The sequence below is a fragment of the Heterocephalus glaber genome, unplaced genomic scaffold (genome assembly GCF_053883595.1).
Source record: "Heterocephalus glaber isolate CG9 unplaced genomic scaffold, H.glaber_assembly_v1.0 deba00001781, whole genome shotgun sequence".
Taxonomy (NCBI): Eukaryota; Metazoa; Chordata; class Mammalia; order Rodentia; family Bathyergidae; genus Heterocephalus; species Heterocephalus glaber.
Window position 1 is genome coordinate 5,563,964 of NW_028258467.1, and position 23,789 is coordinate 5,587,752.

General features: G+C 43.9%; 1 long non-coding RNA gene across 1 annotated transcript in view; it reads left to right on the forward strand.

The window, feature by feature from the left end:
• LOC101702390 (uncharacterized protein C16orf96) overlaps positions 1 to 23,789 on the forward strand; it is a 42,709-nt gene that overhangs the window by 12,237 nt on the left and 6,683 nt on the right. The window contains exons 2-10 of the long non-coding RNA XR_015447881.1: positions 1,971 to 2,075; positions 3,056 to 3,136; positions 3,321 to 4,704; positions 7,664 to 7,749; positions 8,084 to 8,194; positions 17,769 to 17,843; positions 18,258 to 18,422; positions 23,105 to 23,140; positions 23,642 to 23,724. This is a non-coding gene — a long non-coding RNA (uncharacterized protein C16orf96). The remainder of the gene's footprint in view (positions 1 to 1,970; positions 2,076 to 3,055; positions 3,137 to 3,320; positions 4,705 to 7,663; positions 7,750 to 8,083; positions 8,195 to 17,768; positions 17,844 to 18,257; positions 18,423 to 23,104; positions 23,141 to 23,641; positions 23,725 to 23,789) is intronic.

A 23,789-nucleotide genomic window follows, 5' to 3' on the forward strand; every position in this document is an offset into this window, starting at 1 on the left:
AAATCAGTTTGGAAATGTTTGCTCCTGTTTTTTGGAAGAGTTCGTGAGGTGTCAATATTAATTATTTAAATATAAAAGAAGTCAGGACCGGAGATTTAGCTCAGTGGCACCGTACCTGCCTCGCAGGCACAAGGTCCTGAGTTTGATCCCCAGTACTAAAAAATAAATAAAATAAATAAATAAATAAAATAGAAGTCAGTGATGAAACGATCTGGATCTAGGCCTTTCTTCATGAGTATTTATTTACTACTACCTCAGTCTCTTCACTTGGTATAAACACTTTTTGTGTTCATATTAGTAGTTTGTCTTCCTAGTCTTCCTAGGAGTTGTTTGTTGCAGTAGTGGGAATTGAAGCCAGGGCCTTGTGGATGCTAGGCAAATGCTCTCCTACTGAGCTAAATCCCCAGTCCTTTCAAAATTGAGAAGGGGGGCCAGGGATTTAGCTCAGTGGTTTCACCGCCTGCTGCGCAAGAGCAAGGACCCGAGTTCTATCCCCGGTATCAAAAAAACCTAAAAAAAAAACAAAATTGAGAAGGGTCTCACTAAGATGACCAAGCTACCCTCAAACTTTTAATCCTCCTATCTTAGCCTGCTGAATAGCTGGGGTATTTGCCCATTTTTATTTCTGTAGAAATAAAAATATCCCTTCTTTCATTTTTGCTTCTAGTAATTTGAGTCTTTTCTCTTTATCTTGGTCCATCTAGCTAAAAGTTTATCAATTTTATGACTTGTTCAAAGAGCCAGCTTTTAGTTTCATTGCATTTTGTCTACTATTTTTCTCTTCTGTATTTCATTAATTTCCATTATACTTTATTATTTCCTTACTTCTTTTTGCTTTAGGTTTAGGTTGCTTTTTTTTTTTTTTTTTTTTTGGTTCCAGTACCTTAAGGTGAAGAATTAACCTGTTTACTTGAGGTCTTTCTTCTTTGATGATACAGACATTTAACATACTCTTTGTGTTAGCTGTATCCCCTATAAATATTGGTGTGTTGTGTTTTCATTTCAATTTTTTTTTTTTGGTACCGGGGATCGAACTTGGGACCTTGCGCTTGCGAGGCAGGCGCCGGAACCACTGAGCTAAATCCCCGGCCCTGCACTTAATGTTATTGTCCATAAGGACTGGCTTCTGCCATTTTGCTGTTATTTTTGTTAGCAGAATGTGGTTTTATGCACTAGGCTATTTATATACAGTATTACTTTTTTCCATGCCCATTTTATGATTAAGGAATCCAAAATTTATAAAGAAGTGGTAGCAGCCCCAGTCAGTAGTGGAGCTGAGCTATAAGCCTGGCATTGCAACCACCAATTTTTTTTCTATTACTGAGGAATAAACTCAGGGCCTTTTCACTGAGCTACATCCCCAGCCTTTTAAGACAGTCTCAATAAGTCACTAAATTGCCCAGTCTGGGCTAGAAGTTATGATCCCCTATCTCAACCTCCCATTATGCTGAGACTACAAGCATGTGCCACCAGACCCACCTTTAACCATCAGTTCTTGCCTTCCCAGAAGTTACCTTATTATTCCCCTGGATTCCCCTCTTGCTCTCTATAGCTAGTCTCCACATGCAACCAGAGGGATTTTTAAAAAATATAAATCTAGCCACATCTCCCCTACTTCTAATCCTCCAAGAGCCCCCACCCAGGAACAGGCTGGGCTTCCTCCTGCAGCCATCATCCTGGCTGACACATATCACACAGGGAAGGGTATGATGCTCCATGATGAGTAACTCCTGGTTATGGGGTGCATTCACACACTCAGTTGCCTCTTTCCCAGTCAGGCTGCCTGGGATTCAGAGCACCACTGTCTAGAACATCATTTGCTTGGCTCTAAGTACACTCCAGCTTAGGCCTTGGGAGAGCTGGGAGGACCCCTTTGACTATGGCTGTCACCAGAAAGCTTCTGTACTTCACTTGCCTTCTGTAATAACCATACCCAACTTCACAGTTTTCCCTCTTCTTTCCTTTTCCAGTCCATACAGACCCTGCAGGATTTGCTCACTGATCTTTATGCACTCAAGGTCAAAATTGAAGACCTCAGGAAGGATGTGGACATGCTGAAGGATATGTTTGAAAAGGTAGTCCCTCCCTTACAATCTCTACACTGGCCATGCTGGTCAGAACTCTGGTGGTTGAGTTAATAAAGAAGCTTGCTTGCTTTTCTTTTCTTTCTTTCTTTCCTTTCTTTCCTTTCTTTCCTGGTACTGGGATTGAACCCAGGGCCTATGCACTAAGATAAATCTCAGCCCTTTATTTTTTAGAGATAGGTATTACTAAGTTGCTACATGGCCCAGGCTGGGTTTAAACTTGCAGTTCCCCTGCCTCAGGGTCCCACATGGTGGGATTCTGGGTATACATCATCGCTGTCAGCTAGGAAGCCTGTACTTAGTTAAAAAAAAATCCAGCCATAAGTAAAGGAGAAGGGGGCTAACCTTGCCTAGCAACTTGGGCTGTTTTGCTTGCTTTTCTGTGGCCCTTCAGTGTTTCTCATGCCATTGTTTTAGGACATCAGTTCTAGATGGCAGAAACCAGTTCATCTTAGCTTAGGAAAACTAATAGAATGTATTGTCTCATTTACTAAAAGTCAAGGGATGCCTTCAGGTACAGCTAGATCTAGGCACTTACACATCATTGGAATGTCTCAGTGATGCCTTCTCAGACAAGTACTTCTCAAGTACTGAAAACTCCAGGCTTACATTCTACCAACTTAGCAGAAAGTTAGCACCTTTTTTTTCTTCTACAAAGCTTTCTCCACACTGAAAAGGACTCCTTGGACAAATCTATTTGAGAAACAGTACCTCCATGACCCACCTCTAAGGGATTCTTAATTTCTTTCTCTCAGAGTTCTGAGAAATCCTGCAATACAGAAATCCATTGAATGATTTTAGCCCAACATTTCCTCATCTTATTTGTGTATGGAGCCCTTTTGCATCCCCTTTCCTTCCCTGGGAAACTCTGTTCTTCCTTCTCGAGTTCTTAGTCATCTAGCATTATGAGATGCAGCAGGGCTGGGACCAGAACCTGTGCATCCAGCCTACAGACTCAGATCATGTGATAGGTACACCTGGAAAGACTGGATCTCTTCTCTGAAGACTTGAAAACTCAGAACCGGCAGATGATGGTACTGAAGCGTGAAGTGGTAAGGGTCCCTGGCTCTGTCCTTCCTCTTTGGGGTCTGGGGGAGGTTGGGGAGGGGAAAAGAGCATGTTCTGGAAAGGTTTTTTTGTAAATGTGGAAGGGACTGAGAGTTATGAGCCTCCTGAGAGCAGGTGCGGGAAACCCCTGAGAGCATCACATCCCCTGTTTCCCACCCCACTCCACAGATGTCTCTCCAAAAAATGATTCACACCATCCCCAGATCTGATGACATGGTGCTCTGGAGTGGCCTCCATGAGGCCATGTTCACCCCAGTGAGTGGAGGAGGAGGAGCCGGGGCAGGAAGGTGGGCCGGCCGGCCCCATCAGCCCATTTTTCCTCAGGGCACTGCTTCACTAGAGCTGGAGCCGTCCAACATGTGGCAGACCATGGAGCCACCTCCACAGACTGCCTTTACCCAGACCCAGAACCTTGAAGAGATTGTTCATACCCATGTTGCAGAGCCTATCCAAGGTCCTAGGCTCCTACAGACTGCCTGGCACTCTGACATCCAAGCACCCCTACCAGACCAGGAATCTGTCCAGGCATTTCCATCTGGCAGTGCCAAGGGGCCAGGGAAGCCTCAGGCCCTCATCACTGGGCCTGGGCCTGCAGCCAGACCTGCAACTATGCTGGGACCAGAGTCCCAGGCCATGGCTACAGTAGGGCCCCATGTGACACATGGGTTCACGCCAGCACCTTTGCCTGCCTTTGGACCTGAGACTGGCCCTTCTCTTTTCTGGGTGGAAGGTTTACTCCAGCCTGGCACAAGTCCATCAGACTCCCTGCAGTCCCCTCAAAACCACCCCTCCAAGGCACCGCCCCTAGCTCGGGAGTTTGGATCAGCATGCCCTCTTTCACTGCAACCTTATCAGCCTCGCAAGGCAGAGGCCCATCAGCTCCCAGTGGTCGAAGAAAAGGAAGAAAAATATTTTACCCACTATGTGAGACACACTCAGGAGGGATCCTCCAAGACTGGAGTGCCCAAAGAGAAGGCCTTCCAGTGTGGGGTCCCCAAGGATGGAGCCCTCAGGGACAGGGCCCCAGAAGCACAACCTAAGGGCTCCAAGCCTGCCCTGTATCGGCTGAGAACCACCATTGCCAACGCTGCCACTGCAGCCGCTGCCTATGCAGCTGCCACAACCTCAGCAGCCTGGACAGCCAGGGCCGCAGCAAAGGCGTTAGAGGATGTTCCTGCCACCAAAATGGCCACCGAGGCAGCAACCATGGCAGCATCTGGGCCCTTAGGGGTCTTTGCAGATGTCCTAGGTGGAGGGTTTTCCCGTGGAGCCCTAGACTCCACAACCCTTGGCACTGATGGTGAGAAGCAGGAAGACTTGATGACAGACTATGAAACATTCTCTCCCCCATCTACCCTGGGCCTCAACATTCATGAATCAGCACTGTCCCAGGCTATGCTGTATGCCACACAAGCCATAAGCCCTGAAGACAAGAAGAAAGCCGTCAAGTACTCCATGAGCCACATAGCCCAAATGCCTGTTAGACATGACAATTTGAAGGAAGAATTTGCTCATCTGTTATCTGATTTGCAGCAGTGCTTCAGTTATCTAGGTAGGTGGGAAGGGCAGCAGAGGACTTAGGCCCTCCACGCAGCCTGCCTCTTTTGTTTGGCCCTACCAAAAAAGGTCTATATTCATTCATTCCTCTGGCTTAAACATTAGCCTCTTACTAGCTCAGTTTGTTTGTTCTCTTCCTCTCTCCCTCCCTCCCTCCCTTCCTTCCTTTTAAATTGTGGTGGTAGTGCTGGGGATTGAGCCCAGCTCTTGGTGTCCTGAGCTACATCCCCAACCAGTTTTTTTTGTGGAACCAGGGATTGAATGTAGGACCTTGCACTTGCCAGGCAGGCACTCGCACCACTGAGCTAAACCTCCGGCCCCCCAACCCCTTTTTTTCCCCTTTGAGACAGGATCTTGTTAAATTGGCTAGGCTGCCCTTAAACTTGATGTCCCTCTGCCTCAGCCTCCTGAGTTGCTGGGATTACAGGGATGTGCTGCCATGCCCAACACTAGTTTATAATTTTACTGTGAATGTACAGTGAGGTCTTATCTTGGGGAAGAGGGACTGTTAGGGTCTGAAGTTGGCACTTAAGGAGGAAAACTGCATGTGAAAATTATTCTTCAAAACTCCTTTTCAACGTAGGTGCAGTGGCACATGCTTATAATTCTAGCTGCTTGGGAGGCTGAGACAGGAGGATTCCAAGTCTGAGGCCAGCCTGGGCACCTTAGTGAGACCTTGTCTGAAAGTGAAATAAAAATGGCTAGGGATGTAGCTTGGTAATAGAGTGCATGCCATGCTCAAGGATCTGGGTTCAATCTTAGTACCAAAAGAAAAAAGAAAAAACTCCTTTTATATTGCTCATAAAATGGTCCTATACAGTGTGTTGGTAAGTGTGACTTGGCCAGAAAATGACCACTGAGCAAAATCCAGAGGTCAGGTGGCAATTAAGAGCAAATACAAGGCAGAAATATGCCTCTTCAGAGACCACAGTTCCCTCTGGGTGCCCAGCCCATGGTGGGGACATGCACCTTATGAAAGGAGAACAGGCTGGCCATGGTGACACACACCTGTGAACCCAGCACTCAGGAGGCTGAGGCAGGAGGATTTCCTCAAGTTCAAGGCCAGCCTGGGCTAACAGTGAGTGCAAAGCCAGCCTGAACTACATAGTGAGACTGTGTCTCATAAAACAAAACAAAAAGAAAAGAATGATCCATCCTCAACATGTGCCCAATCCAGTGTCTTCTGGAGGGCTCTGTAAAGCAAACTGCTGGGTTCCACTCCCAGAGCTCTGACTAAGTTGATCTGGGTAGGACCCAAGAATTTCGTTTATCTTTTTTTTTTCTTTTCAGTTCTGATAATTGAACCCAGGGTTTCATACATGCTAGGCAAGCACTCTACCACTGAGCTGCACCCCCAGTCCCAAGAATTTGCATTTCTAATTCGATCCCAGGCAATACTGATGCTGAAGTTGTGAACCCGGGGAACCTACTTTGCAATCCATTGCCCTGTACTCTTTTGAGTCATCATCTTGTGTTTTTACTCTCTGAGAACTACAATAGCTGAGTTCACCAAAGTCACAACAACCCTAGTTTGCCTTCTGATAAGCAGTGCTATTTCACAAATCCAAGAAAAAAAATGAAATCACATAGCTAAAAAGAAGCCGGGTATGGCAGCACACACCTGTAATCTCAGTACTTGGGAGGCTGGGGCAGGAGGATCGCCACAAGTTCGAGGCCAGCCTCAGCTTCATAGTGAGCTCAAGACCAGCCTCAACTACACAGTAAGACCCTGTCTTTAAAAAAAAAAAAAAAAATATATATATATATATATATATGTATATATATATATCTCCTTGAAATATATCCTCGAATACAGGTACAGCTATGATTAGGATAGTAATAAATTTAAATTTAAAACATGAAGCAATAGCCTAAATTCTACGTCCAACTAGCTGCCAGTTTTTTTTAAGAAAACTAGACAGGATTGAAACCTTGTCTGGCTACAGTTTTTCTTACATTCTTGGTTGTGTTATTTATAGTTTTTGGCCTCTCCAGCTACTCAGGTGTAACTGATATAGAACACTTTTTAAAATTACCCTCGGCCTTTCTTTTGCTACATATAACCCTTTTTAATCTTCACTTGATTTTAGCCAAAAGGCTGAGAAACATTGCTCCCTTTTAATCTTGAGGAGAGATAATACACTGCATAGACTTGAATAACTTAAGATACTTCAGGCCTGGGGTGTAGCGCAGTGGCAGAGTGCTTACCTACCATGTGTGAGACCCTGGATTCAATCCCCAACATCACACAGACACACACACACACACACACACACTCACACACACTAAACTAATATGGTTCATAGTTTTTGTTCAAGGTCATTTCTTAGTGTTGGGTAGTAAGTGTTGGAGGAACTTCTTTAGGCTTTTGTTGTCTGAAATGGTCACCACAAGCTATGTGTGGTGTAGAGGACTGAATGTGGCCAGTCCAAATTCAGATGTGCCCTACATATGAAGTGCACACCAGACAAGGAAGGCTTACTTCAAAACCAAAAATGTAAAAATGTTTATTAATTTTAGGGGGTGAAGATCAGTGGCAGAATGTTGACATAACACATGGGAAGACCTTGGTTCAATCTCTGACCCCAGAATTTAAAAAAAATTATATATTAAAGTGATGCGGGTTGGGGATTTAGCTCAATGGTGCCACACCTGCCTCACAAGTGCAAGGTCCTGAGTTCAATCCCTAGTACCGGGGTGGCAGGGGGGTGGGGGGGTGGATAAATAAAGTGATACTACTTGGGATATATTGGGTTAAGTAAAATATTTTATGAAAATTAATTCCACGTATTTTTTAAAAATATGGCTACTAGAAAATCTAACATTACCTCCAAGGACCCCAAGCTCTATTTCTGTGGGACAGCATTGCCTTAGCTGCATCCTGACAAGTGGCTGGAGTGCCAGCCAGTCTTTCTTCATCCCCGCCCCTGACAGCCTCTCCCCTCTGCTTTCAGTTGACATGGCAGGTGCCTCCAGGATTGGAATGGCAGTGGACCTATTGGAGGAAAAGGTTAACAACCTCCAGAAATCTAGGCTAAAGGTCAGTGTCCTTGGCAGAGAGGAGCTTTTGAGAAGATGATGGCTTTTGGGATGCTGGGGGCTGACCCCTATACCCTATAACCCTCCAGAGACAACATCTGTTCTGTGGCTGAGGGGAAGACTAGAGAAGTGAATCGGACAGCCTGAGACAGATGGGGCTGGTACAGGGTCCTAGGGGGTGAGTGACTGCATGATTTCCTCTAATGGGCATCTCAAGTAGCTATTAAGGTGGCAAGTTGGAGTGCACAAGTCTGGCACCTTCTTGACCTCAGTCCCCTTCTTGCCATGCCAATCTCAGGAGCAGAGGCCTCAGATGTCTGTGTCTTCCCCCTTAGGAAAAAGAACTGGAGAGAGTTTGGGATACCCAACTAGAGACAATGAAGAATTACTACATAGTGCTCGATAGGGCAGTAGAAAAGATCCAGACTCGCCTGGATAACTTAAAGGTTTGGAGGCCTGGGCCGTCTGGGACGGGCAAATGTTTTCCAGAACAGGGCTGGGAGGTTGCACTGACAGTTGAGGAACCAGAGGACATTTTACTTTGTGTAAATTACATTTCAATTAAAAACAAGCATTTCACTCCCTCCTGAGGTCATCATACAATGTAATCAGGCTGGGATGTGCAGAGGATAATTTTAAAGGGAAAAGAACTCTTAAAGGAGGAACCAATTTGTAGGTTCAGTTGTGGGCACGGAAGGGAAAGTTTGCTCTCTTTGGCAGAATGGGGACATGTCGGGGTGGAGGATATGTGGGGCTGTATTCTCAGACCTTTATGAGCCCCTTTGTCCCCTCCCAACTCTGGGCTCTACCTCCAGTAATTGTTACTGTGGCACCTGCCTCGCAAGTGCAAGGTCCCGAGTTCAATCCCTGGTACCACAAAAAAAAAATTGTTACTGTGAAGCATCTCAAATAGTCAGGCATGGTGGTGCATGTGTATAATCCAAGCACTCTGGGAGGCTGAAGCAGGAGAATCTCAGGTTGGAGCCTGGCCTGGCCAACTTATCAAGACCTTGTCTCAAAATTTAAAAAATCTTGGGCCAGGGATTTAACTCAGTGGTTCCGGCGCCTGCCATGCAAGTCCCGAGTTCGATCTCCGGTACCAAAAAAAAAAAAAAAAAAAATTAAAAAGTCTAGGGATGCATGGGCTGGGGATTTAGCTCAGAGGCACTTCCCTTGCAAGTGCAAGGTCCTGAGTTTGATCCCCAGTACTAAAAAAAAACCCAAAAAAAAAGGGGCCAGGGATTTAGCTCAGTGGTTTCACTGCCTGCTGCGCAAGCGCAAGGACCCAAGTTCAATCCCCCGGTACCAAAAAAAAAAAAAAAAAAAGTCTAGGGATGAAGCTCAGTGTGAAGGCCCTGGGTTCAATCCCAGTACTGGCCCCGGCGTGGTGGCACATGTCTGTAATACTAGTACTTGAGGCTGAGGCAGGAGAATCATCGTGATTTCAAGGCCAGTCTAGGCTATACAGGGAGTTCAAGGCCAGCCTGGACCACATAGTGAGACTCTGTCTCAAAAAACAAAATGACAACAATAACAAAAATCCTAGCCATGCATTCTTGCTCATGCCTGTAATCCCAGCACTTGGGAGGCTGAGGCAGGAGGATCACTGGGAGTTCTACATAGTGAGTTCAGGATCAACCTGGGCTACATAGTGAGTTCAGGACCAGCCTGAACTACAAACCGAGACCCTGTCTCAAAAAACAAAACAAAACAAAAAAAAGTCCAGTGCTGGCAAACAACAACAACAAGATTGAATTGCTTTTTTTATTGGTTTTTTTTTTTTGGTACCGGGGATTGAACTTGGGTCCTTGCACTTGCTGGGCAGGCAGGAGAACCACTGAGCTAAATCCCCAGCCCAAGATTGAATTGTTTGTAAAAGTTAACCTGCCAGGCACTGTGGCTCACACCCATAATCTCAGCACTCTGGGAGGTTGAGGCAGAAGGATTAAAGTTTGACCCCATCCTGGGCAACTTAGTGAGAGACTGTTTCAAAATAAAAATAAATTTTTGAAGGGCTGTGAATATAGCTCAGTGGTAGAGTGCTTTCCTAGAACAAGTTCAATCCCCAGTACCACAGGAAAAAAAAGTCCTGAAAGAATTTGGAAAAGGGCTTTGTATACAACACATAATTAATTAAATGAATTGTAAATGAATATATGCTGCAAGGGAGGAGCAACGCTGCTCTCTAGCAGAGCCCCAAAGGAGGCTGTGGTTCTGCTGAAGCATCTGAATCCATGACGAAACACAACTGTCATTGCCTTACCTTAGTGTCTGTGTGGAAAAGCTAGGAACATAACAGGTATTGTATGAAATCCTCCCAGTCATTCATCAACTCATTTAGCAAATGTTACTGAGTATTCACTTTGCACCAAGCCTCTCTAGAGACTGGTAATACAGCCACCAACAACACAGACACCACCCAGGTCCTTCTGTTTGTGTGTAGGGTGGTGGCAGATGTTTGTTTTTAGCTGAACTATGATTTACATGCAGTAAATGCCCATGGCTGAAGTATAAGAACTCAGTTAATTCTTAACTGTATGCTCATGTGACCACCCTCCAGTCAAGATGAGATAGTTCCATTCCCTTAGAAAATTAAAAAAAAAAAATTTCCCTTTTCCAGGAAATACTACTGTCCAGAGGTAGCCAGTGTTCTGTCTTGTTACCCTAGATTAATGATGCCTGTTTTAAGCTCACATATATGGGATTATACAGTGTGTGTTTATGACTGTGCTCTGCTGGGGTATATGGGGAGGTTGTCTTTGTAGAGAAAAAACCTTTATAAACCACTTGGGATAGAAAGATGAGACCTTGCAGCTGGTCACAAGTTACTAAGAGTGTCAGCTCAGAGCAGGTAGATACCCATATAAAAAGGAATGAACCTTGACTTCTACTGCACTCCATACCTAAGATTACTAAAGATGGAGCTCAAACATAAATATTAGTGCTAAAACTATAATGCTTCTGCAAGAAAACACAGGAGAATATCTTTATAAACTTGAGTTAGGTAAAATTTCTTAGGACACAAATGTTGAGTTCTAGTTAATGGTGCATGTTAAACATTTAAAGTGAAGTTCACTGGTGTCAAATACACACTTAAAGTGCATTTTTTAAAAGATCAAGAGATGGAGAAAGGAATGGGAAAATAGATGTAGATAACAGGGCAAATACAGGGAAATGTTAACTGTAATAAAAATGAACATACCCTATACAGCTATGTCACTTTTTCTGGGTGTTTCAAAGTTTACACAGTAAAATGTTGGGAGAATCTTAAGAAGACACTATTGGAAGAATGAAAAGGCCAGGGATTTAGCTCAGTGATGCCGCCTGCCCACAAGTGCAAGGTCCCAAGTTCAATCCCCAATACCAAAAAAAAAAAAAAAAAAATGAAACTATATGAGCTAGAGTATAGCTCCTTGGAAGAAAGCTTGCCTAGTGTGTATGAGGTTTGATCCCATATAGAGAGAGATGGAGAGGGAGAGGGAGAAGGAAAGAGAGAGGGGAAGAAGAAGGAGGAGGAGGAGAAAAAAGGAGGAAGAGATAAAAGAAAATGGGATATCACAGGACTAAGGGAAAATATTTGGAATATATCTGACAAAGGACTGGCTTTAAAACCATAATAAAGCCAGGTATGGCAGTGCGTGCCTGTAATTCCAACTACTCAGGAGACTGAGTCAGGAGGATCTTGAGTTCAGGGTCAGCCTGGGCAACATTGCAGCAACCTGTCTCAAAAAAAAAATTACTATTTAATACTCACAAGAATAGATAAAGCAAAACTGACCAACAATAACAAATGTTGACAAGAATATGGAGCAGCTGAAACTCTTTTTTTTTGGTACCGGGGATCGAACTTGGACCCTTGCGCTTGTGAGGCAGGCAGCAGAACCACTGAGCTAAATCCCCGGCCCCTGAAACTCTTATTCATTGTTGGTGGGAGTGAAAAAATAGCACATCACTTTACAAAGTGTTTGGTAGTTTTCATAAGTGAACTATACACTAACTATGATCCAGCAATTACTCAAAAGAAATGAAAGTTCCAGGTATTCCATGGACTTGTACAGAAATGTCCATAGCAGCAGCATTTGTAATAATCAAAACACTAGAAACTACCCAAATGTCCATTAACAGACAAATAGATGAAAAAACTATGTCACATCAATACAGTGGAACATTACTGAACAACCAATAGAAGTGAACAACCAGTGTGTACAACAATATGGGTGAATCTCAGAAATGTTATGTTTGGGCTGGGGATTTAGCTCAGTGGCACCGCACCTGCCTCACACACACAAGGACCTGAGTTTGATCCCTGATTCTAAAAAAAAAAAAAGTTATGTTGAAGCTGGATACAGTGGCACACATCTGTAATTTTAGCTATTCAGGAGGCTGAGGGAGGAAGATTTTGAGTTCAAGTCTAGCCTGGGAAACTTAGTGAGACTGTGTCTCAAAATTTTTTTTTTTTGTACCGGGGATCAAACTCGGGTCCTTGCGCTTGTGCAGCAGGCAGCAAAACCACTGAGCTAAATCCCCAGCCCTGTGTCTCAAAATTTTTTTTAAAATTTAAAGGCTGAGGCTGTAACTCAGTGATGATGCACTTATCTCACAGGAACATGGCCTTAAGTTCCATCCCTAATACCACATACAAAAACACACAAAAAAAGTTACCTTGAGTAGAGGGAACCAGGCAGACAAGAGCACATACCATTTACATGAAGTCCGAGAACAGGCAAATCTAAGTTTTGGAGCTAGCAATTAGAACAGGGGTTGCCTCTAGGCTTTTTTTTTTTTTTTTATGAATAGGAATGTCCACATGCCTGTAATTATAGCTACTCAGGAAGCTGAGGCAGGAGGATTGTAAGTCCTCCTTGCCTAGGCTAGCCTGGGCAATTTAGAAAGATTCTGCCTCAAAATACAATAAAAAATAAAAAGGACTGGGGTGTGGCTCAGTGTTAGAGTGCTTGTCTAGCATATGTGAGGCCCTGGGCTCAATCACTACTATGGGGGAGTGGGGTAGGAACGTCTAACTCATAATATTAAAGCTTTTGCCCTATGTGGCACCGTCTTTTTGGACGCAACCACCTGAATTTGTGTTTGCTTTGGGGTTAGTCTCTGGGTGGGTGGGTACCCAGATGAAGAAAATGAGGAGCCACAAATACAGAGAGGGGCATCAGAGCACAGGTGACCATAGGACCTCAAAATTCCTCTAAACCTTGAAGAGGGTTTTGGACATCCCCCAGGCATGGACTGATGGTGTGAACTGAGCTTATCTCCATTTCTAGATGTTCACACACCCCTGTGGGCATATTTCTCTGTACAAGAATCAAGCTGAGAGACATGTCCCTGGCGATTTTCACCAAATGCCATCAACTCCCCGTCTGCTGCCCTCTGCTCCAGTCCTTCCCTGCAAACTAGTGAATGCCAGTATGAATTGGGGCTTGTCCAGGAAGCTGCACAACCAGTAGGCAGCTGCTGATGTTATCTTGAGAATTGGCTACAAGTCCTCCCTACCACATTGTAGACTTGAACAAAGCATTCATTCCTACTCTGCGCTCTGCCAGTGACAAGAAAGCTGACTGTTTGAAGAAGCTCTCCATCCCTGGAGAAAATTCTGTCTGTCCCAGTGGAACAGATGGCACCTTTTCTGTGCTGTTCTCCATCATTGCAGAGAAGAACAGCTGTTTAATAGTCCAGCTACGGGCCGGGGATTTAGCTCAGTTGTTTCACTGCCTGCTGTGCAAGCACAAGGACCCGAGTTCAATCCCCGGTACCAAAAAAACAAAAACAGAAACAAACTAATCTTTGGGCCAGGGATTTAGCTTAGTGGTTCCGCCGCCTGCCTCGCAAGCAGAAGGACCTGAGTTCGATCCCCGGTACCAAAAAAAAAAAAAATTCCAGCCACTTAGAGACGTATCAGAGCCCTTGAAACTGTGTGGTCCCCTCCCACACCGAATAGGACTGATCTGTGTGACCAATAGGATATTGCAGAAATGATATGTGACCTCAGAAGCAGCCTTGAAAGATACAGCAGCCCCTGCCCTGCTCCCTCTTGGATCACACACTCTGTGAAATGAGACATGGTGTTTAGAGGATAGTCAAGTAGCCCTGTGGAGACATGCAGCAGGGGGACAGAGTCCTCCCATGAGGATCCCACACAGACATGTTAGCCCTGCAAGTTGAGCCTGTGGAAATCAGGTGCCGCCCCAGGCAAGCTGTCAGACAACTAGTCACAGCTGGCATACTGACTGCAGCCTCGAAGAAAGCTTGCGCCAGAGCTGCTGGCTAAGCTGCCCCTGAATCCTTGGGCAACAAAAACAGTTTGAGACAGTAATTGTTGTTTTGAGCCACTGGGTTTGGAGGTAATTTGCTACCCAGCAATAGATAACTAATACAGTTTCAGCGTAGCAGTAAGCACGGTTCAAGAGTCTGGGAGATGTTAAGCCAGGCGACACTGACGCTGTGTTAGGATGTCTTGACTCTAGTTAACACAAAGGTCGATGGAAATTGCTTTAAACCATAAAGAAAATAGTTTATTTTATATAAGAAGTCTGGACGTAGCGTGCAGTAGCTCAGTGATATTGTCAGGGGTCACTGCAGATAAAGAGCCATTGAGAAATTATTAAATCTTCAATCTAGGTTAGTGTATACCTAACATGGTCTCAATATATGTATTAAAAAGAAAAATTGAGGGCTGGGGATTTAGCTCAGTGGTTTCGCCGCCTACTGCATAAGTGCAAGGACTCGAGTTCGATCTCCGGTACCAAAAAAAAAAAAAAAAAGAAAAATTGGTCTGGGGATTTAGCTCAGTGGTTTGGTCTCCTGCCTCGCAAGCACAAGGTCCTGAGTTTGATCCCCAGTACCAAAAAAAAAAAAAAAAGAAAGAAAGAAAAAAGAAAAATGACAGAATACAAGAGACAAATCAGGTGTGGTAGTGCACTCCTTAATCCCAGCCCTCTGAAAAGCTGAGGCAGGAAGATTGCAAGTTTTGAGCCCAGCATGGACAATTTGGGGAGACTTCGTCTCAAACAAATGAATGAATGAACAAAATAAATAAATAAAAAAGGCTCATTAGGGCCGGAGATTTAGCTCAGTGGCACCACGCCTGTCTTAAAAGCACAAGGTCCTGAGTTCGATCCCTGGTACCACAAAAAAAGCGTGTGGGGGGTGCTCATTATGTAGTTCAGAGTAAAGGCCCTAGGTTCAATCCGTAGTACTACAAAGAAAAGAAGGAGAGAAAAGTGAAGAGGCTAGGTCTGGTGGCACATGCCTGTAATCCCAGCACTCAGGAGACTGAGGCAGGAGGATCACCTCAAATTCAAGGCCAGCCTGGGCTACAGAGTGAGACACTGTCTCAAAAAAATAATTTTTCTTTTTTTTTTGGAATGGGGATCGAATGCAGGACCTTGTGCTTGCAAGGCAGGCTCAGTGCTGCTGAGCTAAATCCCCGGCAAAAAAAGAACAAATTTAATCTGATGAATGCATCTGTAACACTGCAGAATAGCCTTTTTTCTCAAGCACATACAAGAAAGTTTTGAAAATTGATCACAAACTAGGGCACAAAGCAAGTCTCAACAAGTTTCAGCGATTTGGTATACCATAGAAACCACATACGGGGCCGGGGATTTAGCTCAGTGGTTCCGGTGCCTGCCTCGCAAGCGCAAGGTCCCTAGGTCAATCCTCGGTACTGAAAAAAAAAAAAGAAACCACATACTTTGACCACAATACAATTAATTTATAAATAATTACAAAAAAAGACCGAAAAAAACCTGTATATTTGGAAATGAAATAACTCATGAATCAAAGAAGTACTTGTGAAACCCAGAAAATATATAGCTGTGACTAGGGATAAAATACTCTATATCAAAACTTATGAGATGAAGCAAAAGTGATACTGAGAGGGAAGTACATAATCTTAAATGCTTACAGTTAATGAAGAAAAGGACACCAGCTTAGACTAATGAAGGCTTAACCTTCTGGGGTGGAGGAAAGCAACTTGGTGAGAACCTGTATCAAATAAAATTTAAAAAGCCCGCAGAATATAGCTCAGTGATAAAGCTCTTGTCTTAGCATTCATGAGGCCCTGGGCTCATCCTCAGTACAAAAAAAGAAAAAATAAGTTGGTTATTGGTTAACAACAAGGAAGTCTAGGATGCAAACTTCTCCCCCAGAAGCACTGAGAACAAAGTTGTCCATAAATTCCCCTACCACATCAGACCTTGAGGGCAACTGATATAATCTGTGATGTGGAGTGTTTGAGATGGACCAGCATGGATGTCACATATATGCCTTCCTGGACAGTGACATAACAGACCTGCTGAGTTGTGCATGTCAGTGGTGTGGTAGAGAAGACCCTGAGACATAGTCATGATCTCTTGCTCCATTCTGCACTTGTCACTAGATGTACAATGTAAGTCACTTTATTGCTCTTAATTCAGTCTCTTTTTCTCCTCCTCCTCTTCCTTTTTTCTTTTTTTCTTTTTTGTTTTTGTTTTTGAGACAGGGTTTTGCTATGTGGCTCAGGATGACCTTGAACTCACTAATATAGCCTAGGCTGGCCATGAATTTTTGGTGATCCTCTTGCCTCAGCCTCCGTAGTGCTAGGATTACAGGCATGTGTCACTATGTCTAGCTTAACTCAGCTTTTTCATCTGTGAAATGATGCTATTTTTGTCATCTTAAGGGCTACTATTGGACCCAGTGTTTTTTGTAATTCAGATGGTTGTCCTAATATCATTTATGGGTCATTCATACTCCTACAACAGCTATCTGCTAAATTCTAAATTCCTACCAATGGTCTTTCTCTCTTATTGATCTGCTTATTCCTACATTAGTTCTGCATTATTATTATTTTTCCTGGTACCAGGGTATTATTTTTTTTTTGAGACAATGTCTCATTATGTAACTCAGCGTGCCTTGAACTACGTAGCCCAGGCTGGCCTGAAATTCCCAGTGATCCTCCTGCCTCAGCCTTCCTAGTGCAGGGATTACAGGCATGTGCCACCACACCAGGCTCTTTTCTTTTTTAATAGTTATTGTATAAAACTGTGTTGTTCAAAATCATAATATTAAAAAGCAAAGACAAGTGAGAATTTCTCCCTCACTCCTTTCCTTGGCAGAAGAAACCAATGCTGTTATTATTATGTGATTTCGTTCAGAGATATTTTATATACATATATTCTCACATATATTTGTTTTCTCTTTTTTTTTTTTCCCAGACAGGGTCTTACTATGTTGTCAGGCTGGCCTTGAACTCACAGCAATCCTCCTGCCTCAGCCTCCCAAGTGCTGGGATTATAGGCATGTGCCACCATGCCCAGCCCTCACATATATTTATAGATGTGCATATATTCTTACATATAATCTTTCCCTTTTTCCTACAAATAGTAGCAAATGTGTGTAATTTCTTTTTTCTGTATTGGGAGGGAGTCCAGGGCACTCTCCTAACCTGCTAGGGAAGTACTCTACTACTGTGCTACATCCCCAGCCCTAGAAACAAATATAAGTCTTCTCAGTCTACATTTTTCTTATTTCTATTTTTTAAAATTTCCTTATCACTAATGCAGATACATTTGGATTTGAATCCCAGTTCTGCCATTTACTGGGTTTATCAGTTTCCTATGGCTGCTGTAATAAATTGTCATAAACTGGGTGTCTTAAAACAACAGAAATGCTCAGTTAATGATAGACTGGAGTTCTCACTGGGACCTCATTACAGATCAGATGAGGTAAACTGGACTTAAAATCTAAGGGGCCAAATCATCACCAATGGTTTATGCTTCCTTTGGGTCTGCCTCCTGGAGCAGGAAAGTTCTGCTGTCACTTCCAAGGGGACCAAAGTCTCACATTCCTTCCCTTTGCTCTGGGCACCTGGAGCCTGTAAGCCAGAGCCTTCTAATGCACCCACCTGCATTCTGTCCATCTTCCTGTGGTCCCCTCCTGGCATGGGACAAGGGTAGAGGCAGGAAGTTGACACTATCCTCAAGGCTGTGAGAATGGCTGACATGCTTTTGGTTCTTCTGTGCTTAGATTCTCCAGGCTCAAATCAAATTCCTGGAGCAGAGCAAGGTGAATAAAAGCACCATGGAGCAGGAACTGAAAGAAGTGAGTGAGCTGAGGGGCCTGTGCCTCCCCTTCCCCTGTCCTGAGCCCCAGCTATCCCACTCAGGGAAATGGGATCACCAGGCAAAGCCAGCCAGCGAGCATCCCAGAATTGCTTCTTTCCATACAGAGAGACAAGAGAAGCTTCTCAAAAGTTGTCCCATCCACTCCTATGTTCAACAGCATTCTGTTATGTGAACTTAAAAATCAGGCACCAACTGCCCTGTCATAGGAAAACCTAAGCTTAGATCCTATAGTTGTTTTTGAGTCAGGGTAGACTGGAAAGTTGAATTTAAACCAAGGCTAGACATCAGTGCCTCTAACTAGAAAAAAATGACCAAAAGGATTGGAACATATGCCAGCTTGGTCCTGCTCCCACCCTAGCATCCCTGACCCCTGAACTCCCTATCTCTCCAGAAAGCCAACAGAAGTGCACTGGCAGGCAAGGCCGGCAGGGCTGACCTGGAGACCGTGGCAATGGAGCTGAACACCATGATCTAGGGCATGCTGTTGAAGGTCTCAACCCATGAGGATGACTGGAAGAAGTCTGTAAAGCAGCTGAGGAAGGACATGGGCACCAAGGTACATACGCCTGTATGAGTTATCTTTTGCTGTATGACAAATTACCCCAGAACTTAGCAGCTATAAACAGCAAATGATATTTCCAGAAGCAGTCATTTGGGAGCAGCTTAGCTGGGTGGCTCAGGGTCTCTTACGAGGTCACAGCAAAGGTATCATCTGGGGCTTTATCATCTGGCTTGACTGGGGCTCTTAAGAAGGGCCACCTCGAAGATGTGTGGCCACCTCAGCCATGCATAGTAGTGCATCTCTATAATCCTAGCTACTCAGAAGACTGAGGCAGGAGAACTGCAAGTTCAAGGTAAGCCCTGAGAAACTTAAAGAAACCCTGTCTCAAAATAAAAAAATTTTTTTAGGGCTGGGGATTTAGCTCAGTGGTTCTGCTGCCTGCCTCACAAGCTGAAGGTCCCGAGTTCGATCCGTAGTACAAAAAAAAAATTTTTTTTTTAAGGGCTGAGGATATGGCACAGTGATAGAGTGCTTGCCTAGCGTGTGTGAAGCCCTGGATTCAATTCACAATAAAAAAGAAGTAGAAGTAGAAGGCGGGTAGGAAGAGGGAGGAGGAGGAAGGATGAATCCTCATACAGTGATTGGTGTAGGGAACAAGGAAAGGGGACGTTACTAGAACCCCTGCAGTAAATCCTAGTCTTCCTGCAAGCCACAGCAGCACAAGGCAAATTAACTTATTATACAGGAAAGGTAGAAAAAATGAGACTTTGAGAAGAAGTTGAGCTCTGGGCCTGATCAGTGCTGCTCTGGGCAGCAAAGATGAAAGCCCCCAGTTTACCGCACCTTTTATTCAGTACATCAGGAGAAACAGATGTAACAAATGACTTGTGCAGAGTTCAGTACATTGGTGTAAACAAGATGTAACAATCCAAGAACAATGAGGAACTGAGTAGATGAAGATTTTGTTCCTCCCAGGATGTCTTCCCCTGGTGTAATCTTGTCCTGGAGAATCACAGGATCACAGGATCATTGAGGTCTCAGTTGTGACTGGGGGCCAAAATGGAATTATGTCTCAGAATTCCATAGCTGGGCTGTGGGCAGGAGAACTAGACCTAATCAAATGATTTTTCCCTAAAATTATGTAGCATTGCTCCCAACAGATTGGCAAGACTTTTCAGTTCAGTCCACATGAACTCTTTCTCAAGGCCACTTGAGTAGTAACATACCCCAAAGTGAGGGCCCAGGACAGCAAGAAAGAATCTATGGGGCCAGGGATTTAGCTCAGTGGCACCATGCCTGCCTGGCAATCCAAAAGTCCTGAGTTCGATCCCTGGTATTGAAAACAAAAAAAGAATCTTACGGATCTGGTTGGGCATGGTGGTTCCCACCTGTAACCCCAGCACTTGGGAAGATGAGACAGGATTGCCATGAGTGAGTTCGAGGCCAGCCCAGAATACATAGTGAGACCCTGTCTCAAACAAAAAAAGAATCTATAGATGTATAGTGTTGTTAGCCATGGGAGCACCTTCCATCATTTCTGTAACAATCCATTGGTTACACAAGTCTGCCTTATTCAGCGTGAGAGGGGACTGCTCAATGGTGTGAGTCCAGGAGGTGTTGCTGGGGACTGTCACATTGGTGTGGCAAGCCAAGGGACAAGGTGGGTGGAGCCTGCCACACATTCACTTATTCATCATTTACTGTTCACCTGAGGCATGCCAGACCCGAGGAAGTGATGGGGAGTCACAGCCCTTGTCCTTATTTGGACAGGCCGACCAACAGCAGTGCTGCAGAGGGTGGTGGTTACGGCCAGAAGAACTGGGTTTAGCATTCAGAGGCTCTAGGTGTGTCTCCCTGAGGCTCATCTTTCTCATCTGTAAAATGGGTGTTCATTCATTTATGAACTATGCATTGTGTCCCAATAGTGTTAGTCACTGGGAAAAGCAATGAGCAAAACAGAAGTAGGGGGGCAGGGCGTTTAGCTCAGTGGTTCTGGTGCCTGCCTCCCATCCCGTTACAAAACAAAACAAAAGGAAAAACAGAAGGGGGCCTGGTCTTCATGGAGATATACTTATCAGAGAGAGGACACAGCTGGATAGCATTCCACAGAACAACTGGCCTGTTTTTCTTCATTAATCCAATGCCAGGGTGGGAAGAAGTGGTGGGAGAAAATTCTAGATTTTAAAAGCTGCAGGAGCCCAAACAACTAAATGCAATGCCTGAAGGGATCTTATTTGTTTCTTAACTTAGTTGAGCCCATTCTAAATCTGGGCTGGAAAGGTGACCCAAATCAGGATTTATATCATTTGTATTAGATGTGATAATGGAATTGTGATAGTGAATAAAGACCTACCCTTCTTTCATAGATAATTACTCAGATTTTTATGAGTGAAATGTCATGATTTCTATAATTTAAAACAATTAGGGGCCGGGGATTTAGCTCAGTGGTTTGGCCGCCTGCTGTGCAAGCGCAAGGACCCAAGTTCAATCCCTGGTACCAAAAAAAAAAAACCAAAAAAAAACCTCTCGAAAATAATTGATCCCACTGGGTGTGGCAGCGCGCACCTGTAATCCCAGCACTTGAGAGACTGAGGCTGGAGGATCACTGCGAGTTGGAGGCCAACCTGGTCTACATAGTGACTTCAAGGCCAGCCTGAACTATATAGCGAGACCCTGTCTCAAAAAAACAAATGGCCAGCTGTGGTGGTGCATGCCTCTAGTCCCAGCACTCAGGAGACTCACCATGAGTTCGAGGCCAGCCTGAACTACACAGGAAGACTTTGTTTTTTAAAAAAATCCATTAGCCAGGGATTTAGCTCAGTGGTGCTGCCCCTACCTTGCAAGTGCAAGGTCCTGAGTTCGATCCCCAGTATCAAAAAAAAGAATCCATTAAGAAATGAGACAAGAGCTGGGGATTTAGCTCAGTGGTTCCTGTGACTGCTGCACAAGTGCAAGGTCCCAAGTTCGATCCCTGGTACCCCCCCTAAAAAAAGAGAGACAAATATGGCAATATTAATAAATAATTATTAAATCTAGGTGGTAGCTATATGGGGGTTAATTATTTTAGTCTGTCTACTTTTCTATACATTTTCAATTTTTCCAAATAAAAATTTTTTTATGGTTGTTGTTGTTTTTGTTTTTTCTTTTTTTTTTTTGATACTGGGGATCAAACTCGGGACCTTGCACTTGTGAGGCAGGTGGCAGCACCACTGAGCTAAATTCCCAGCTCTATTGTTGTTGTTTAAAGTGATCCCGTACTCACTGCCTGCCTGCCTGCCTGCCTGCCTTCCTGCCTTCCTTCCTTCCTTCCCTCCTTCTATATGGGGCATTGAAACCCAGATCCTTCACACTTGTGAGCTACATCCCAAGCTCTCCCCTTCATTGAGTGGTTAATTTCCCCATATTGGGCTCAAATCACAATCCTCCTACCTCAGCTTTTCACAGTGCTGGCATTACAGGTACCTGCCACCATGCCCGATTCTCTTTCTATATTTTAAATTGTGATAGAAGTCACAGAACAAGCCAGATGTGGTGGCCTGTGTCTATAGTATCAGCTACTTGGGGGTGTGAGGCAGGAGAATCATGTGAGCAAAGAAGTTTAAGACCAGCCTGGGCAACTTATCAAGACCTTGTCTCAAAAAGAGAAAGAAAAGTCACAGAACATAAAATGACCCATTTTAAAGCAAGCAAATCAATGGCATTTACAATGTGTACAATCACCATCTCTATCTAGTTCCAAGATTTCCTAAAAGAAAACCCAGTACCCATTAATGGTCAATCCTATCCCCCCCGCCCCATCCTCTGGCAACCACGAGTCTACTTTCTGTCTCTGTGCATTTCCCTGTTCTGGATAGTTTATATAAATGGAATTATACAGTATGTGAACTTTTGTGTCTGGTTTCTTTCACTTAATATATCTTTGAAGTTCATTCATGTTGAAGCATCAATCAGAATTTAATTCCTTATACCCAAGAACAATGAAAATATGTCCATGCAAAAACTCACATATGAATGTTCAAAGCAACATTATTCATAACAGCCAAAATATGGAAACAGCCCAAGTGTCTCTCATCAGAGAAATTAATAAACAAAATGTGGGATATTCATATGATGAAATAGTATTCAGCCATGATATTCCTTGCTTTATAATATATAGTATGACTGAAGTACTGATGCACACTGCCACATGGATCAATGTTGAAGATAGTATGCTAAGTGAAAGAGGCCACATACTTTGTGATGTTATTTATATGAAAAAAACCAGAATAGGCAAATCCATAGAGGCAGAAATTTGATTAGTAGTTGCCAGGGGCTGGGGATTTGGGGGAAATGGGAGATATGGGACTTCTTTGAAAGGGATAAAATGCTCTAAAATTGATTGTGATGTTATATAAGTCTGTGAGTATACTAAGTTACATACAAACCCTCCATAAATACCTGTTGTATGTGTGTGAGTGTAGGGTGCATGGGGTCCATGCTCAGGCCTCTAGATTGCAATTGAGTTGGAGATAAAAGCTAATACTGTTTTTTGCTTTTGCTGCTGGGGAACTCACTTTGCAGCCCCCCCGCCCCCCGCCAATAATATCCATGAGGGCATCAGCCTTAACCCAAACTGGATCATTTTCCCTTTCCAGGACAACCTCACTGTCTTTGTTTCATTGAGCTATTATCTATATAACTTTGCAGGTATGAGATAATTGACTGGACTGTCTTTTCTTCCTTCTGGCCATTGATAGCTGGTCCCCAGTGATCTGGACACTCTGAAGAAAGAGGTGGCAGATTACCCCTACCCCTTTGGACCTTTTCTTCCTATTTTACATTTTCAATTATTCATTCTAATCATTGGTACATTTTAGGTATACATTATAATGACATTCATCATTGGAAATTTGCATCTTTCCATAGTCTCTCTTGGTTCTTATTTTTCACCCTTGCCCAGCCCTCCCTTCAACCCCTCCATTCCTCCCTATTTACAAAGATTTTGTTCCTATTTTTCCATTTTCTCATATTAATCCCATTCTATCCTTTCCTCTAGCCCTCCTACTTCCTGGGGAAAGGAAAGAAGGGAAAGGAAAAATGATGAGAAATGGAAAAAATGGAAATAAAGTCTTGGTAAATAGGGAAGGGTGGAGGGCGTGAAGGGAGGGCTAGGAATGGGGAAAAAGTAAGAACCAAGATGCATTAAGTAAAGGTACAATTCCCAATGAGAAATGTAATTGTGTTGTATACCTACCATGTACCAATAAAATAATTTAATTAAAAAAAAGAAAGAGGTGGCAGAGATCTGGCAAGCAGTCAGGAAGGTGATGATGGAGGGCTTCCGACTTGACCCAGATCATGCTGCAGGCTTCAAGAGGTGACAGCACTGAGGATTGGGGGTGGGGGTGGGGGTGGGGTGGGGTGGAGCTGGATTCTACCCAC